This window comes from Equus przewalskii, chromosome 7 (genome assembly GCF_037783145.1).
Source record: "Equus przewalskii isolate Varuska chromosome 7, EquPr2, whole genome shotgun sequence".
Taxonomy (NCBI): Eukaryota; Metazoa; Chordata; class Mammalia; order Perissodactyla; family Equidae; genus Equus; species Equus przewalskii.
Window position 1 is genome coordinate 25,067,689 of NC_091837.1, and position 20,058 is coordinate 25,087,746.

At 47.5% G+C, this 20,058-nt stretch overlaps 1 protein-coding gene and 1 long non-coding RNA gene across 5 annotated transcripts in view; one reads left to right on the plus strand and one right to left on the minus strand.

Annotated features, from left to right (window-relative positions):
• The window catches only part of CCDC92 (coiled-coil domain containing 92), a 31,433-nt gene that overhangs the window by 7,075 nt on the left and 4,300 nt on the right, over positions 1–20,058 (minus strand). The window contains exon 2 of one of the 4 annotated variants that reach the window (XM_070629292.1): positions 9,000–9,149. The exons of the other annotated variants lie outside the window; for them this stretch is intronic. The gene's annotated coding sequence lies outside the window, so the exon portion shown is untranslated. The remainder of the gene's footprint in view (positions 1–8,999; positions 9,150–20,058) is intronic. 4 annotated transcript variants of the gene reach the window in all.
• Positions 9,286–14,060, plus strand: LOC139084764 (uncharacterized). Its single transcript, XR_011542469.1, has 2 exons — positions 9,286–9,425; positions 13,814–14,060. It is a non-coding gene; the product is annotated as an uncharacterized lncRNA (long non-coding RNA).

Sequence of the window (20,058 nt, forward strand, 5' to 3'; positions counted from 1 at the left end):
AACGCTTCTGCCCTTGAAATCCTCTCTCTGCGTAACCACAGGCTCCTTGTGCAGGGCTGCGGGGCCAGATTCTGGTTTCTAAATGGAGCCCACGGTTCCTGAGGTCCTGATACTGTCTGGTCAGCACGCAGCCTCGGAGGAGGACGCTGACCTCAACCAAGGAGCCAGCTCTGACCTGGGCGAGGTCGGTGAGTGGCTGGGGAGAGCTGCATGCAAGCTGTGGGCAGGGGCCCCTCTGACCTCGCTCCTTCCCTCACAAAGCAGCGGGTCAGACGAAAGAAGACCTGGGTCTGCCTCCTGAGCTTTGAGTGGAGATGCCTACGTTTACTTCCCGGCAGCAGTTCTGGGTTGTTCGCTCGGGCACCAGTTTCACTGTCTCACCGGGAACATTAACTCCCAGGATCTATGATGGATTTTGGAAGTGGGGCCTCTAGAAGAGATGCCTTGTCATTTACTTTAAAAGGACAGACTCAAATCCGAGATTCCGCTGGCTGATGGAAAAAGCAGAGCCCATATTTTAAAGGCTTACCATTGAAGAGGAAGAACAATTTAAATTTGATCCAGAACTTCGTGGGTCTAGAATGATAAAAGAACGGACCCCTCTCAGTAAGCGCTGTCACCACGCACCAGCTGTGCGACCTGAGGCAAGCGGCTCATTACTCATTTACAACCCATCGCGGCATCTGACTGCAATGCAAAGTGATCCTACTTTGAAAATAGCTCTCAGATCCATTCACTTTTCTCCATCTCCACTCCTAAGCCACCATCACCCCTGCACCGGAATCACTGAAATAACCCTCCCTCCCCTCTGCCTGCCCGAGTCCACTAGCCACACAGCAGCCAGGGTGATGCAAACAACAGGAGCCTGTGTGAACGCCTTCACCCACGCCCGCTGCTCCGTTCTCAGAGCAGCCCCTGAGCGACCCTTCCCCTGCCTTCGGTGCCCCCACAGCGCAGCGTGCTCCAGGGCCTCCACGGGCCATGCTCTTCCCACCCCCTGCCTTCTCGGGGGCTCCCCTGCCCAGAACAGAGTCCTCCCTTCTGCCCTCCTTTCCCGAGAGCTGACGTCGGCTTAGCCTTGAGGTGTCAGCACAGGCTCACATCCTCCCAGAAGCCCTGGCCCCCAGACTAGGAGAGGTTATGCACCCCTAGCCCCTCGCGGCCCTGCCCACAACTGTAGTTAACTGCCTCGTGATGGCACGAAGTGTGAGTCAGTCCCCCTCCCAGCACCAACCGCAGGCCTGTTCTCCCGAATCCCACGCCCTCGCACAGTGCCGGCCAGCAGGAGGCCGAGGTCAGCCCGTTAACCAGTGGGCCCCACGTGCCAGTCCATCGGGTGCCGACGTGGCCCCAGGGAGGGCAAGGTCTCCAGGGCTGAGAGCCTTTGATTCCATGGGCCGCCTTCTCAGAGCTTAATCCACAGGCACGCCTCGCTCAGAGACAACGTGACACGCTAAAATTCCCTCGAGCACTGACAGTGCAAAACGAGGTGTGCCCATACGGGGAATAAACATTTGCTTCTATAAGCTACCACGGGGCAGGGAGGGGAGCGACCATATAAGCTCTGCAGCCACCTCATTTTATTTGTAACAAATTTAAATGCGATTTAAATGAGTATTCACATTCTAACTGCCTCGGTGAATCCACGACTTTGACTTGTACTAAATCTGCAATTCGTTAATTCTCCGAGGTAACAAGAGAGAGAGAGAGAGGGAGAGAGAGAGAGAGGGAGAGAGAGAGAGAGAACAACGTGCCCAGGAAGCGTCCCATCGCCATGGGCAGACGGCCTTGAGAAGAAGGGACACGAGGTGCACATGGCGTGCAAAGCGGGTAAGGGAGCTCTGAGGACCGCGCCTGCAGCTGACGCTCGGAGACAAGGGTCTTTCCACCTGTAACATTTCGCTTGACCGTGGGCCCCTTCTGCCACATTCCATGTGGACTGACAGCCCGAGCGAGGAGACGCCACGTGTGCAGGGCATTCTCCAGCTGTGAGACAGGTCCTCTGAGGTCCAGGGAAACAAACCACATCGCCAAACAGTATCCAAATTACTAAATGATCTGCTCATCAGCTCAAAAGGAAACAACGTGACTGACTTCCCCAGGACAAAGAGCTGCTGCGGCTTAAAGGAAGGTGATGTTTTAATCTTTTACCCTCCGCTCCTGATGACATGTAATCAGGAAGGAGTTAATCCTTCCAGGAAGTTGGCAGGAGTAAATTGACATGAAAGCAGCATCCCATTTAGGCCAAAGAGAACAGCTGAGAGATGGAGGTAATCTGGAGGAAGAGAAGGACCTGGTCCTGAGAGGCTTAATTCAGAATCTCTAAGACACTGGGAGTCAGAGACGTGAAGGAGCATTCATGGCCCCTCCCTAAAGGGTGAGCGTGACGGATGAAGGTAGAAATGCAGGCGTCTACTACAGGTGAATAATGCATCCTGCCGGAGCAACGGCATTCACCCCTTCTCGCTGTGTCAACCGTAATGGAGGGCAGCACTCACGGAGCACAGCTTCCAAAACCCTGCCCTTTCTGTGTCAGAGGGCATCTACCACAAACCGTGGGCTCTTGGCATTGCAGCGCTGCCACGAGGCAATCCAATCCTGTCTCTGAGCGTTGCTGGGAGCCACTGGCAATTTTACTGTTGTTTACTCAGCCAGAGGCAGCATGGCCTGCACACTGGCCCTCCTCTCCTCTCTGGGAAGCTGCCCGCCTGCGGACAGTGGGGCTCATTTCCAGGCCCAGGCCACAGCGGCAGCCAGAGGGCAAGCCCCACCCCCACGAGTGGACACAGCTCGCCAGGTTTTCTCCCTAAGAACTCTAGCAGAAGCAACGGGAATGGATGTCTCAAAGGCAGAGGACCTGCTGAGCAGGTGACCTCGACCGCAAGTTGGAGGTTAAGCCACATAGACGTTTTTTTCTGTGGTAAATTCACTAGGTATTAAATTTCTGTTAATTTTACTGTTCATTCTATATGGTCAGAAAATTAACACTTGAAAAAGGCTTTCCATTCCCAATTCCACAAAGCTGGGTTCTGGAGACCTGGCCAAGATGGCCTCCAGGGCAGGGAGGGGCTGGCACCGTCTCCCAGTGATAACAGGCTTCTGATGAAGGTTCTCGGAGAAGTTCAGGCCCCACCTCACCGGGCCTGCTCTGCACAGCGTGAGGACAAGGCCCGTCAAGAGCTCCAGTCCACTCTCATCCTAATTCAAGAGTAAGTTCCTTCCCCTCTTCAGGGCATTAATGTGCAATGACAGCGTACTTTTATTGACCAGCGTCTCTACCTGCATGAGCACAAAGTGCTTCCCCATCACATAGTTCGTCTGTTCCCACAAGACTCGTCTGAGGAACAGGAAAAGATCCTGCTGGCCAGAGAAGACACAAGTCAAGAAACGCTGCGTCTGTGGGGCTGCTCTCAGCGCTCAGGGGCCGCGGGCGGGAGAGGGTCTGCAGGGCTGGGGCAGCCTTCAGTTTCACCAAGAAGCGCAGATGCTTTCTGAAATGTATGCCTCAGATCTCTAACGCTCTGAAACCGAGGGGAGAAACAGCCAGGTGCAGGCAGCAGCCTCTTAGTGGGGAAGGGAACGCAGTGTTCCTCCTGCCGAGCGCCAGCCCAGGGCAAAGGGATGGGCCTGGAGCCGCACTGCTCACGCAGATGCAGGACCCACCCAGCGCTCTCGCAGTCCCCGCCACTCTCGCAGTCCCGGTTAGACATCAGCAACTCAGCGGCGCTGCTGACCACCCAGTACAGCAAACAGACTTCCCAACGGTTCTCCCTTTAACAGCAGCAAGCTTGCCAGGAAGCGGGTGAGTCTGGGGCGTTCTGGGCCCAGTCAGCGCCTTCATAAAGCAGCTAGACTGGCTTAGGAAGGAAGAAAACGGTCGCATCCTGTCACATGTGCGTCCTGATCCTCAGGATCCTGGCGAGTGCCCAGTCCGAAAGCCAGGGCCACACTCACCCTCTTCCTCTCCAAGGTCAGGCTGTCGGGGCCCTAAGGGGGCTGAGTCAGCAAGAAGGCTGTTTCTGGGCAAAAAGCAGTGCCCCAGCTCAAACACCAGCTGCAGAAACAGTTCTGGTGCTACAGTCAGGAGCAACCGAAGCCAGACAGCGTTTCCCCCGTGAAGCACATGCCTTTCTCTTCACCTTCTCTCCTAAGTGCACACACCAGCTTGCCTACATTTTCATCGTCAAACACAACTCTGACCATCTCACTTCCCTCTGATGCTCCTGGGATCAGATCCCATGTTCCCAGAGGCCATGCCCTGCCAGCCTGCCCCTCCCTCACCTGGTCCCACACCAGGTCCCCTCCAGGCCCTGCGCTCCATCAACTCCGCTGTCCCCTCAGCCGCTCCAGCTGCCACACCCCTCCCCACACAGAGGCTTGCCCACTTTGTGCCCCCTGTCGGGCTGCTCTTGGCAAACCACCTCCCCCTCCCTTGCATGTGGTCTCGGACATTGCGGAAACGGCTTCAGATAATTTGACACTCCTCACAATGGTCCTGAGCGGAGGCCTTGAGGACAGCGACACTGCATTCGTCCAGGGCACTGCGGCAGCACAGACCTGAACGTGGCCTCAGCCTGTGATTTTCTGACACGCCAGAAGCAACACTTCCAAGTACCCCTGGGCCACATGTCTTAGATGAAAAGAAACGGAGTAGCTTTGATAGGAAAGGGTCCTGCCATTTAAAAATGAGAAATGTCGGTTCCTGGGCAATCAAAAGTGGACTTACGTTCTCACTCAGCACAAAGCCTGTGGAAATAGGGTAATAATTTTAGAATCTGAAAAAATAGCACACCAGTACTCACGTGGCGGCTGTGAATTAGTTATTAACAAGCTATTTTAGATCCTGGTCATGAATAAGTTATAACCGCTTCACATATGGTTCTCCCTGGCCATGGACGAACAGACACCTGCCCGCGCTGCACCTTCTGAGAGGCCCATCGCCCAACGGGAGCTGCCCGGCCCTGACAGACCCAGCGTCTCTGCGTTTTGTGCACCAGGACCTCTGTGACTTTCTCGTGGGCACTTTCTGTGCTGCCCTGGTGGCCTGGAGCTCAAGCACTGCCTGGGGAAAGCGAAGGTTGGCCAGGGGACGAAGGCAGCAAGCGTAGTGACCAGGTCTAAGAGGGAGAGAGGATTCCTAGCAGGGAGGTGGTTTCCTAAGTAAATTCATGGACTCAGAAAAGGCTGAAGGTGAAGAAGCCTTCAAAATCAGCTATTCCAACACCTCTTTCTTTCAAGATTAAGCAACTAAGGCCCAAAGAAGATCTGCTAACACAGTGGGATAACAGAGACAGAATGGACAAGGTCTTGAGGTGTTAGACTGTGTTTGGGGTTAAATCTGAACTGCATCTTGTCACCTAAACCACTGTAATATCTCCCACATAGGGCTGTTTTAAGAGCTAAACGCAACGTATGTCTGGCATATAGTAAGCACTCAATAAATGCTAGCTATGTTATTTTCATGTAAAGACTGGTCAACAGTTACATAAATATGCGTCCAAGTTGCTTCCTTAGCCCTGCACTAAGCTACTTCCTCAACCTCATCTAAGTATGGAAATGAGTTAGCAAAGAAATTCCAGTTACTTCCACAGAGAGAGACACAGAAGCAGACGGAAGCACTTTCTGCTGGCCTTTGTCTCCCATTTTCACTGGAGAGGAGCCATGCCGGGAAGTGAATGAGAGAGGCAGGCAGAGCGAGGCGCCCTAAGGGACAGGAAAACCTACTTCTTACTTGGAAACAATCTATAGTACTCTACAAGATGCTAAAAAAAGGTCCAAGGCTAATTAGGCCATCAACTCTCCATCCAAAATACCTGCTCTCAAGAAATGAAACTTAGCGTCTCTGAAAATGACGACTGCTATCCTGAATTCACGGCAATCCTGGGTAAAGAAACTGTTTTAAATTTAGGACCCTATGAGTTTTACTTGTACACGTATTTAAGAAATTCAACAAGTTAAAAAAAGAAAAGGAAATTCAACTAGTAAGTTATTTGAGAATCCCTAAGTTAGGGCATCAAGAAAAAGGACATCATTTCAGGAAAGCGTCGGCATTCAACAATCACTCCAGAAACATTTTGGTCAAAAGAATGAACATCATTAAAAAATGGAAGCAAAAAATGTTGAAAGCAAAAGGTGCAATTTACTTTTTAAAGTGACAAAAAAATCCTGTTTGCCAATCACTCAAAGAATCAGGGTAACGTCTAAACTAATAGAACAGGCGTGGCTAGGAGCTTAGCCCAGGGGTCAGCGTCTTGGGTCCCAACACTGACTTGGCCCCCCTGGAGATGCAACCTCCCTAAGCCCCGCGTCTTCCCCTATAACACGAGGAATAATAATAGAACCTCCACGACACAGTGACCGGGAGGCTAAGACGAGAGAGTCCAGACCTTGGGGACAGCAGCATGTCCAGCATGTTCTGGTGAAGTGGTAACGGAACTAAATTTGGACTCGTGCAAGTGTGGAAACTTTGGATGGAGACGTTTTGTGGGGTCCTGTTCTCTGACTGGGTAGGCAGCACACATCTTCTTTTAACAGATATGTCTCTAAAAGCTAAAAGAGGAAAACTCCAGGAGAAACCTCAATGAGAAAAAGCATCTCGTTTTTTGCAAGCTAACCACCTCAGAAAGTAACCTGAAGGGCCGCCAGTAAGGGGTTAGCATGGCACACCGAAATTAGGCAACAATTAAAACGGTAACGCAGATCTCTATTCACTGACAAGGAAACACGTCTATGATGGGTTAAGTCAAAAAAGTATATTAAAAGCTGAATATGTAATATCCCACTTTTGTAATACTTAAACATATTTTATAACTAGAGAAAATATCTAGAAGGATATACAACAAAGTCTTAAAAGAATTTACCTCTAGATGGTGGATTATGGGTGATTTTTACTTTTTAAAAACTCTAGTACTGCCAAAAGCTTCTTTAATGATGAACCTACATTACTTCACAGTCAGAAAAAAATTATAAAGTAATTTCTTTTAAAAAAGATCATCATGAACTATCCACTAGCAAAACGGTATCATACATTTTACATCATTCCAGGGTAGTCGTGGGTTGCTAGAATTGTGATTAGTTTAACAGAACCAAGAAGAATTAACAGGAAGGCAATTCTTACAAAAGCAACAATTTCGTGTCCCTGAGATATATGCAGAAATGATCATGAGCACTGGAGGAGCGCCACCCCCCCATGCATTACACATTCCTGTAATTCTCTGACATTATCCATCATAAAATGCAAGGCCCATCAACAATTCTTCAACACTGACAGCCATTTCCCTCTGAAAGAATGTACAGCCTACCATTAAGGTTGTAATAGTTTGATTAGAGAGACTGGCAATTAGACATGGAAACATGATATGTGGCTGTCTGGGAAGTCTACAGTCACTGGGGGCCCACATGATGGATTTATTAACTGCCTTCTCTACAGTCTGATTATCTCATACTTTAAGAGTTTCTGTTTGGCTTCTATTTAAAAACCATGTCGAGTGTCCGTACACTGGAAGGGGGGGATGCTTAGCCCTTCCGTGTGAAAATGTCTCAGGAAGAAAGCAAGTCTGTTTCAGTGTCTCCAAGCGGGCTGTGAGGCCAAGGTGGGCAAATGCATGGTCTGAAACCATATGGAACCTTCTGGGTGTGCCCTGGACCTCACGGGAAACTGGGCAACTTAATAGCCAGAACGCCAACACCTGGGGACAGACCACGGGCCAGGAGGCAGGAGCACCAGCACCCCCCGCTCCTGACTGGAGGGGCTGCTGTTCAGGCACGATGCCAGCACTCACACAGCTCTTTCAGAGAAACCTCAGAGGGGAGCTGCTTCTAGGGGAGGAGGCGGCCAGCAGGCATGGGGCTGTGGTGGCTCTGCTCCGCCCTCCCCGCTCTCCCTGTGTCCTCCTCCTGCCCAGGCAGCTTCCAGGATGGCTGCCCCCTGGGGATCACCCAAATAGCCTCGTTTCATAAGCTAGAGCTGAACACACTTACAACTAAACAGAGATGCCATTTGTGGACTTCTAACAAGCTGGTCATTTACCAACATGATCCTGAGCCAATAATTTAAGGACATATAAATCTCACAACTTACCATACGTATGATTCTCTACTGAGTGATATTCTCCGTTAAGTGGAAGGGAAAATTAGCAGGTCATATCTGATAAGTGTTTCCATTTCTGCATATGACTGTGATCACCGTAGGTTTTAATTGTCTACTGGTGGATAACTGGAAGGTACAGTGACCCAAATGCCAAGCTGTCCTTCCACACTAATGAAGTAGGAGACACTTCCTAAATCTCAGTGCTGGGTGATCACTATCTGAATTGTATTTCCTAGGCTGAGAAGACGTGTTCACTTGCTTTAAAGGTCTCTATGTGGTTTGCCAAACAGATGAACCATTTCAATTGACAGGGCTTCTGTTAGCCATTCCGCAGGCCTGCCTAATTACAGTATAGGTTTTAAGGAAAGAAAGGTGTTATTAACTGACGCTCTATACACTTTAATTTAGCCATACTTTTCCTTTATTACTTACAAAAGTAAAATAGTCAATTGTTTCATTAGCGCTTATAGAACATATTTAGCTAAACCAATGGGCATCTGAGATGATTATCGCTTCTAGAGAAAAGAGATTGTTCTCGTGATGCCATTGAAAGGCCTGCCCGGTCCCCACCACGGCATCCGGGACAGCATTACAACTTATCAAGGCAATCAAGCAAAAACAAGTCGCCTCCTGACTTGTCCCTCTACAGAATGGGCCCACACTGATTATTTCAGAAGAGTTTTAAACAGAAAGGACATTAGAGATCTTTGAAATTATTAAAATACTCCAACAATAGTCAATTCAGTGACTGAAGTCACCATGGCCAGGCATTTAATTTTGGTAATTACATATCCTCTGCTGATCACTAATAAAATATTTATTTTTATTGGATATTTATTTCTACAGAACACAGCTTGAGTACAAATACTTTTAAAAGAAGACAGACTTATTCTTGAAAGAAGGCATTTACCTAGATCTTCATTTCCTACGACTTTGTTTTGACGGCTTCAGCATGTCCGCCTACGGTTGCTTGACCCTCTGCTTTTCCATCTAGTGGTCTGACAGTCCTGACAGGGACTCTTCACTTCTCTAGAAGCTTCCTCTCTCTGAGCTTCCTGCGCTGTGTAGAATAAATGAGGCACGTTTACTGATGACATTCAGGCTGACTCTCATCAAGTTCTTCCTGCTCACAATGATTCTCTATTACGTCAGGGAACAAGAGAATTCCCAGAGCCCTGCATTCCGGTTCTTTAGTAATCCGCGCATGAAGTTCCAGGGGAGGAGGAGTGCTCCCTACATGACATCCGTATGTTAGGAAGGCTGCTCACTGAAAACGACCAGGCAGCGCGGAGATCCAGATGAAGCTGATACGCGGGAGACGCTGCACGGAACGCAGGTGCCGTGTGTGTTGTTTCAGGGCCTGTCTTTGCCACCAATTTGGATCCTAATAGATAAATGACCATTAGTACATTAACCCAGTAGAAATAAGTGAAAAGAAAGAAAGAAAAGTAGAATAAAAGGCAGAGGAACTGCACTTCATAGATTATCTACTAGCTGTGGGAGGAGAGCTGATGAAACTGGGAAAAATAATTCCTGCATCTTCTACTCATCGGGATTCTTCAAAGGAAGCCGGGCAGCATTTTCTCTTCTTACTGTCCTTCACCTTGTCGCTATTTTTCACTGGCACTTTCGTCACTTTTTCCATTTGTACACGGCCTTTGCTTTGTTTTCCTCTCGTATTTGACCTCATGCTCCCAGGGCGGGATTGATTATAACCCTTGGTTCATGACACACTCTTTCAGGGCCCACTTTTATTTAAATACTTTTAATAATAAGCACCCGATGCATCCACACTTTTGGAACTTAGCAATTTTGGTTTAGAGTGCCCAGATTTTCCATTTGACGTCCAAAATTCTTAGGTTGGTTGTTTCAGCTTCTTCTGGTTGATCCAACTCTGGTTAAGCTGATTGGTTAGTCTGGAGCCTGTGGAATTTGTCTTTACTCCCAGTTTCATAATGGGCAGGATGGCCACCTCAGGTCATACGGGCAGACACACTTCTTGCTGGTTGTGGGAGAGCGGGAAGCAGATTCAACCTCAGTGAACAGCTGCCATGCGCACGCCCAGTGATGCTTTTCGGCCGTCTCCATCCTGCTTTCCCAGGGTGTTGCCAGTGCAATTTAAAGCATGTCAACGGTGGGTGGGATGATAACCTGTCTCATCTCTCCCAGCTCCGTCCTAACACAGCCAGGTCAAGGTGTCTGGGCAAGAAAATACTCAAAGGCATTTTTTAGTTGTGAAAAGCTGAAAATCATTCATAAAATAGTAATTATGGCTATTATTTACCAAGTGTCTATGTGCCAGGCTCATAGATAGATAGTCACTTAATACTTAAAGCAATCATGCAAGACAGGTACAATTATACCATTTTTTAAGGCACTAAGGCTCAGAGGAGTAGAACACTTGCCTAGGTTTACAAGCACTAAATGCATGAGCTAAATGCAAATCTGTTTACAAAGGCTGGCACTTCTCTGTCTCGGGCCTTCCTGAAGTAGTGTTCTCCAACTCCAGACGTGTGGTGTTTGGAACCAGAAGGTCTCATTGCAGCTCTGGGAGAAGTTATCAGTTCTGCTTGCTCACTGTGCATTCTGGAACATTCCATCCCAGTGTGGCCCTTATAGAATGGAGCAGGGATGACGATGCTGACAACAGGTGCCACTTACCTAGCGTCCTGTGTGCTACATGCTGTGCCTTATCTGGTCAAATCCTCACAACAGCTCTATGAGATAGGTCCTATTGCTTCCTAACTTCATGTACTGGGAAACTGAGGCATGGAGTGCTGACACTACTTGCCTTATTGAGATGGAACACAAATTTGGTCTTTTCCTGGTGCTTTGTAGCTCCCTATTCTCATTTCTTTTCAAGGAGGGAGAAATTGTGCTAACATAGGCCTATATTTTTAGTCAGAAAAGACCTAACCCTCAGCTCAGAATTTCTTTTAGCTGAATCTCGCGGCCTCCGATGACAAGACGTTACCAAAGCATAGCCCTCTCCATCAGGCGCAGCCCAGATGAAAGAGGACTGTGGAGCCGAGCTGTGCTCATCTGTGAACAACAGTGATGAATGGGGGCAGGGCTTAACCCCCAGGCTCTGGACCCTGCCTGCCACAATGTGAATCCTAGCCCTGACTAACTATGTGGGTTTGGGCGAGTTACATATAACCCCCTGTGCCTCACTGTCTGCACCTGCAAAACGGGAGACAGCACCTTCTTCACTGGGGTTGTTATGAAGATTAAGAGTTTACCTAACAGAGGCGCTCTCTGGCAGAACCCGTCATGATGACGGAAACATTCTGCTCTCTGCTGTCCAGTGAAGCAGTCGCTGGCCACACGAGCTGGCTGCACTGAGCACCTGAACTGTAGCTGGCGTGTCTGAGGAACCACATTTTTCACTTTATTCATTTAATTTGAATTAATGAAAATTTCAAGAGCCCCTGTGGCTGGGGAGGACCGTGTCGGGCCGCGCGGGCTGTGCCTGGAGCTGTGCGCTTGCTGCTGTGATGTCTCCACCACGGACAGCCACCCACACGCATTTCCCTGGCCTCCAGGCAGACCCTCACCGAGTCCGCTGTGGCCGGTCGCACCTTGCACTGCAAGAATAATTTAACAATTTAACTCGAACTGCCGTTCTCACCCCACCATCCCACCTGACGTCTTCATAGCAGTGATCACTACGTAAACTTCAGTCATTCATTTATCATTCTTACATAACTAGCATGGACACTCCGGGAGCAGGAGGGCTGCTCTCTCTGCTCCCCGCTACGTCAGCAGCACCTGGCGTAGAACGACAGACGCCGCCCTCTGGCAACCTGAGCCGGCCCTCTAAGCGCGGCTCTCCAGAGGGGAGAATTCGTGGTGATCTTGGGCGAACTTTGACATCCTCCCTCCCCGTTAGGTAGAGTACCTTGTCTTAGTGAGCTGCGAGGACTTGGGACCATTTCTCAGATTGGCATGGAAATAAGGCAGAGGAGGGAAGGACAGCTGATTCACGTGGGCCTTTGGGGAGTTTCAAATAAAAGACCAAATAACTACCAAGCCACATAAGGTGGAATAAAGTTTAACTTCAGTGGGAAGGAAAGTGTGGCTTGTTCGGGACGTTCTCTAGAGTTTGTAACATACAGGATCTTATTGGGTACAGCTTATTTACACCCAGAAACGTTGTTTCTGTTAAGAGCCAAGCGTGTAAATTCTTAGTGCTGACACTGGAGCAGCATCACACTCGAGGCACAGCTGTGCCACGTGTAAACTAAGGGCTCGGTGCACACTTTATGAACTTTTCAGCGGAATCAGAAACTCAGAAATTCAAGAAACGCTCATGCCAAGCTTTGATGATGTTCTTCCTGGTCTGTGACAAAATGAGAAAAATCTGGACAACGCAGCGACTTTTCCGTAAAGCTAACTTCATTCCATTCAAAGGACAAGTCTTTATTTGCATTTGAGAATGTCCCGATGAAAAAAATGCCCTGTTCCATGAATTCTAAAAGCCTAGGAACCACTCCAACCACCAAGAGGTTATGGTGACTATCAGGGCTTAACATCACCATTGACTTTGTTTTTTAATTTATCTTTTGAAGTTTACAAGGCCTATTATGATAGGCTGGGCAAACAATCCTCTTTTAAAACATGCACATAGAGGTGAAAGATCAAGCCAGCATATACTGTGTACTTAGTCCTCTGCCTACCATTTATTGCGGATATGAGACTCAGCCACTAGAGTACAAAGAAAACAAAGTAAAACTGAATCTTCATTAGGTCAACACCAGGTGCAGGGGCCAGGGAAGGGCAGGCCATGAAGCGTCACCCACCCCAGCACCTGAAGCTCTTTCTTATTTATCAGCCCGTGCCCCAGACGAGGCTGTGTAAGTCCCTGGCAGGCAGGGACCGTGTCCCCCTCCTCTCAGCATTCCTGGGACCCTACACATTGCAGGCATGTGGGGCAGCCTCACGGATGCTGGGTGGATAAGAACTGCAGGGACCAAGACGGTTTTGTTCCGAAGAGGCTGGGCCCAGAGCTGAGCCTTAAGGAGGGGCAGGGCTGACATGCGAGGCACTTCCCGTGAGGTGAACGTGAAGTAACAGTGAGACCATTAAACTGACACAGAAAGGACTTTCTGGGGCGTGGTGGAAAATAAGGTTAGACAGAAAAGCTAGGGTTGGAGTCAAGTTGTTTATTGAAAGCTGCTCAGAAAAGCTGAGATGGAAGAGACAGAAATGGGGGAAAGCTGAGTTTTTATCCAACAGAGGCAAAACGACTTCTAAAGGGAATTTATTCTGGCAGGGATGACGCAGGGGGAAGGGAAGGGAGGCGCAGCAGCGACACAGCCGCCAGCCCCAGGGAAACAGGAGAAACAGAGGGTCCCCCGAGCGAGCGCTTACTCACTCCGAGGGGCAGACACTGTTATCCTTATTTACAAAATGACGGACGGGCTCAGAGGGTTCAAGGACTTCCTTAAAGTCACAGCTAGCAAGTGGCAGGGCTGGGCTGCATCCCAAACCAGGCTGAATGTGAGGCCTGCCCTCAGGACGGAATCTACTGTTCTCCCCAGGTGAAGACAGGCTGCAGCCACAGACGCTTAAAAGCGCCCTCTCTGCACAGGCAGGACAGCGCTGGTCCCATATTTCATTTGCTAGAAGTCCTCTCTGCCCTTATCTTTTCCCAGATTTTAAGTTTTCAGTTTCTCAGGTCTGTTTTTTATTTCTTTCTTTATTTTTGGTGCTGACTAGTAGAACTCCAGTGCTTACTCTTGAGGATGCTGCTTGTGAAAAAAATCTCTCAGAAAAAGAGAAAATGTTTCCTTGCTCCTAAGGCTGCAGAAAAGCAGACACCATTCTGGGCTAAGAAGCTGATTCTGTTAAAACAAAGCTTACTCTGCTATTCTCTGTGGAAATGTGTACGTCTGTTCTGTGGACTTGAAAGACTGTTGCTGATTTCTTTAAAATGTAACTTTTAATTTCTAAAAGTTTGCCTTTCTAATTGTTGCCTAACTTGATAATTTAAATTGTATCACAATTTCAATGACACCTCTTTCTAAAGATATAAAAACTTGTAAGATTTTCTGGTTAGTTAGAGGAGAGACTTGAGATTTCTCTCTTCATACAGAAGATTGAAAGAAATGTAGACACTAACAAATTCTTTATTCAGATGGGGTTTGTGCTGCCCATTTAAACCAACAATCGGTGCCGTGCCTCAGATGGCTAAACAGAACTGCAGCCGAGAGAGGAAGGTGGCGACCCCTTGCTGAGGCCGCTCTCACCTGGTGGAGAGGTGGAAGTAACGCCCCTTCGGGCGTTGGTGAGGAACTATCTTGCTTTTGCAACCTGACTCTAACCTGCTTAGAACACCATCTACATAAGCTTTTTTTTTTTGCTCAGAGAATCCACAGTCATTGTTTTGTGGCTGAGGCAAAATATAGTTGACTTTTTGGGTCCAAATTAGTGAATGAGTATGTAAATTTTATGATTTGAGACAAGGGTAAGCAGTCGGAATCAAAGGGAGAACGCACACAGGGAGTTCCCTCCTCCTGACGAACATTTGAGAGTCAGGTCAGGTTAGAGCAGTGGTTCTCACCACCTGTGCCCCCAAGGAAGTCTTGTGACATTGTGGGTTGTCACAACTGGGGGAGGGGCATTTCTAGCATCTAGCGGGCAGAGGTCAGGGATGCTGCTAAACAGCCTACAACGCCCAGGGCGGCGCCTGCAACAAAGACTCATCTGGCCCCACACGTCACAGCGTGTGGCCGAGGAACTCTGGGTTCGAGTCGCTCTAGCTGAGGCAGGCCCTTTTCCCTTTTGACTGGGGGTGTACCCTGCTCTCCTGGGTTTCCTGGATTGCTAGTGGGTGGACAGGGCTCTCAGGAGGGACAAGTCTCAGCCATGTGCGGCTTCCTTCCTGGAACAGAAGCTACTGACCCCGGAGGGAAAGGCACCCATCAGTGAAAGACTACTAGGGAGCCTCTTTGAGCGGGTTTCTTCCCCATGTTGCAGGCTCCTGGGGAGGCAGGTGTGCAGAAAGGCACTGCTCTGCCTACTTCACTACGTCGGGTCAGAACACATGCATTTCCTGCCTTCTGCTGCTTGGAAGAAAAGGGCTGCATGTAAACTCCAATTTGTCTAAGAATATAATAATTTTCTCCCCAATATTTGACAGTATGAGATTCTATTTTTCCTGTATGAATGCTTACGTGAACTGAGAAATGGAGAGGGTGAGTGCAAGAGAATTCTGGAACCCCAAGGAGAGATTCTAGTATTATGGCTATAAAAGCTGCCTTTATCCGGAGACATGAAATGGATACATGGAAGCTGACCCAACGCACACTTTCCACGGGGGGGCTCTGATCCAGAACAGTTGGTGAATCTCAAGGAAACGCTGGTTTTTAAAAGGCCTTAATGTTTCTTGAAGGCAAAGGAATTCCTGTTTTTAAGGAAACTTCTAAATAATTATATAAATCTTAGAGAATTTTAAAGGCTCCCAAGAAATTTATGAAATCATGCCAAAAGTCTTAACATTTTACATGTACTAACACTTTAAGAAAAGCTTTCCAGGCTGGGGAAAATGAAAATACAGGCTCCACGGTCACCAGGAAACCCTGTTTATAAAAAGAGCCATAATTTAAACTTTGTGATTTGCACAAATATATTGGCGAGGTTAAGGAAATGAGTGTTGAGCTGGTAAATCTTAAAATGGTTTTCTTCTTGGAAAAGGTCTCTTCCAAAGTAAAAACAATTACTCAGGTTATAAAATACCAGTTTAAAATAAAATTTAAAGATACAGGTATCAATTGAAATGCTGTTTATCTTTTTAAAAAAGCTTCTGTATTAAGAACAAGAATGAAGGTATTCCAGTACAACATGGAAGACTGCATAAATTAACTCAGTGCTCTGGAGACAAATCCTTTGTCGGCTGTGTCGTGAACTCGGGGCGTAGGGGAGGTCCCACTTCCCTCTGTGGGGCGTATAAATTATCACAGGTCACTCCAACAAAGAAAGCACCTTTTTCTGAGTGCCTATGGGCCAGGCACTACGGAGGACATCTGGACACGCCAAAGAGTAAAACAGATACAAATCCGGTCCGCATGCAGCTTATGTTCTTGATGGGTGGAGGGACAGACAGCGCTACACATAGTAATTCATAAAAAAGACAGGATTTTTGCACCAGGGCTAAATTAAATTGAACTTCCTAAACTCCTTACACTAGCCTTACCGATCAGATCAATGATCAAGACATCAATACTTAAGAGTAGGTAAGCCTAAACGTGAGCATACAACTCAAGTGAGCTATGACTTGAGAAACTAGGTTCTTTATAATTTCCTTTTAAAAAATCTCAGACAATATTGCATATTATTTCAACCTATAAAATTACTCTACTTCTCTTAACTGGGGAATCTTTTAAGATGCCAAATTTCTCCAACAAATAACAAGTGCATTATTTTTTAATGTAAATTATATATATTTTCTAAAGTCTATAATTCTCTTCAGACTAGTAGAGTACAGAGGTAACTAGTTAATAATCTAATATTTACCTAAAGACTTATAAAGAAATTAAAACACAAATAGAAAAAACCATATCTTGTCACCTCACATCCCCGTGGGTCATCTGCTGGGTATTTTTGCACACTTGTTCTTAAAGTTCAAATTAAGATGGTAAAATCATTCAGTATATTATAGACATCGATATGTTTGGTAACATTTAAAAACCACAATTTTAAGTCTCTAAATAATATACCGTCATTTAAAATACTGTTTGGAATGATGACGTGTGTATATGCATGTGTGTATCAAGGTGTATCAAAGCAAATCAATAAAATCCTGTGTACAATCGAGGGGAAAAGACTCATAGCCCACAGAAGAGACAACTAGTCTCTGGTATGCAGGCTGCTCCCCTCAAAGCCCCTCTGCTTGCTGGCCCTTGCCTCGGACAGTGTGTCCAGAAGACGCAGTGCCCTCACTGGGAGCTGCGATTCTGCTTTTCTTTCCCGGTCCTTTTTTTCTGACTCTCATTCTGACTACGGACAACTGTGAAAATAGTGAGGGCTGCTCGTTCGCGGAGGAGCTCACGTTTCTAACGGTCTCATCTTTCTTTAAGTTCGGGCTACTTTAGAAATATTCTTCCTTTGGTGAATAACACGGTCAAGGTCATCTATGGCCAGTCCTCCTTTTTAGACTGACCAGTCCCTTCTGGCTGCTCTTCCCCATGCTGTCCTTGCCCCAGCTCAGGCCCCCCATGGTACAAGACAGTCCTTGGAACCAGACCATCTCCGGCATTCCCTCGGCAGCCCCCTGGGAGCTCCAGAGGATTTCATTTCCTCATCTTGCTCCTGTGCCCCACGGCCTGGCGCACACACACGGAGACGGCGCTGGGATCATCTGACACGAGCGGTGTGCTCCACATTTCCCAGTGCAGCTCAACAGTGTTGTATGAGCTGTGCTACTTGTCAGGCTCATGCTGTGGGGGTGGGCCTTGAAGATAAAGGGAGGGGCTTAGGTATCCTTTTACAGGGGCGGTATTTGTAAATATATTCAAATTAGTTTCATTCAAATGAGGAAAATGCTTGTCATGTGAATGTTTTAGTAATTTCACTGGATGTAGAAGATACTCACATACAAAGGCTGACACAGCGACCGTAAAAAAGACTTTTGAAATATTTTATTTCTGGATTTGGCACATTAAGTGTGTCTATTTATAACAGGAGTCCACGATTCACAGGTCAGATCGTAAATGAAGCTCTAAGGCCCTACACATTCGTCAACGCCTTCACTGTATCATCCAGAGTCAGAAGAAGTGATGGAATGGTGAAAAATAACCTGGCAGGATTTTGCAGAAAGTGGACTGAAGTGGCCAGAAGCCCAACCTACAGATTATGAACACAAGAGTTTTAACAAACAAAAACCTGGGATCTTCACCTAAAAAAACGGAGGTGGCTTATGAGACTTCTGGTTACTCCTCCAACAGCAGGACGTCAGTGTGCTAGACGAAGCTGTGTTCTGTCACCGGGAAGCATGGATAAAGGGTGTCAATGCAGTTCCACCTCAGGTGCAGGAAGCCTGGGGGACTAGGTTCACGTTAGGGTTCAGCAGTCCACAATGTCACTTGACCCTCCCTGCAGGGGCTCCACAGTTCTGCGGGCTGCTCATGCTAACGTGCCAGGACTCACAGCAACTCTGGGAGGAAGACGCTGGCCTCAGCTGCGTAACGACTTCACCCACTTTTCCTGTAAGGCCCGGGGATGGATAATCTGCCTCCCACTTGAGTCTCAGACTCGTGATGCTAACCTGCACACGAAGGTCCTGGTGGCAGCCTGTGCCTACCTGGAAAGGCAGCCTACCTAACCACAGCCTGCTGGTGGGCAGAACTCAACGCCGCTTTCTAGAAATAGCCAACGATCGTCCAAAACTGCTCTGAATTCCATCCTACAACTGGGGGTGAGACATGAGAACACCGCCAGACAGACAGCACTCAAACTGCCTCCAAGAGGGTCTCACCTCTGGCCTCATTTGTTCCAACTTGGATTTTTATTTTGTCTTTCCCTAAAAAAACCTGCCTTTGCCCTCAAACAATAAGGTTTGGCTTTGCTCATCTCTGAACCTACACCCACAGCCTTACCATCCTGACAAACCCCTTTCTGCCAAAAACTGCCTCCATCACTTTCTTGAAGGAAACTAATCCCTCACTTGAAGCCCATCACATGGTGGGTTTCAGAGGCCGAGGAGGACTAGTAACTTTTCTCGCTGTCAAAAAGACTGCATTCCCCTCCCCCTGGCCAGGGCGCTTGGGCATGTCAGCGAGCAAGCACGTCAACGGCTGAAAGCCACATTCTGTTCCACCAGAGCTTTCTGGCCTGGTCACCCAAAGACAAAGATGATTCTCTATCGAAGACAAAGACTGACCCTTCCTTGAAGAGGATAGGGCATACCTAATAACCTCTGCTATATTCTCGTCCATGGGAACATAAAATAAAAACCAAAACAAAAAACTTTCCTTCATCTTTCTTATCAACGTGCAAGACTTAATTAAATATTTCTAAAATCTAGATCTGCTCCCACATGCCACAAGCCACTGAGGGAGAAATAACGCCAGTGCCTTTCACCTGGGTTGACATGTGCGCTAGGTGGAGAGATAGGGGTTAAAAAGCCTCCTTCAGTGCCCTCCGGGTATGGCACGGGCTTAACCTCCTGCACTCAGTCAGCATGAGAACATCAGATGAAAAACCAGAGAAAAAGAGAGTGATCCCTGGATGATTATTTCACAACAGTGATGGGACTGTATCTTGGGGAACCAGTGTTTTCACGAATACTCCACGTTATACCAAAGACGGCCCTTTCAGAGTACAATGCCACGCATTTCTAGGTGCAATGTGCAACTTTAAGAAAAACAGGACTGTAATAATACTGGGAATTATAATTTATATTTAGCAGCAATGTTACACAAGAAAGTGGGCTTAAAAGGAAGACTCATAAGCCCTCTTACCTGTATAGTAAACAACAAGGGCACAGGGTGCACTTAGAAATAGGTTGCGAAGGAAACTTGAAGAGCAAAGATAATGGATTTCATGCAGATCTAAATTTAATACCTTAAGTGTTGCCAAGGAGGCAAGAGAAAAATTGTAGCAGCAGAGTATTCAACACCTCAAATTCCATTTATTAAAAATGTTCTTGTCTTTCCCTTCCCTTACTGTAAGCTTTAAGTGTCTCAGGCTTCTCTTTTGTGTGGCGCCAACCAACAGAATGTCACTGCCCAGTGCTGAGAATGTAGCCAAGTAGAAAGAACCTCAGAAGAAAGGAGAAAACTTCCTCCCTTTTCCATTACAGCTAGAGAAGAGCAGACACTTCCTGCTTCACAAAGTTATTCCTGACAACGTGGTAAACTGGGAATAATCATGAAATGATCGATCTAAGTCTGCTCTCCAGTATGGAGACTTACAGCAAAATACAAACTCCAGTTTTCTGATGAACAAAGAAGCCTTTTAAGACATCT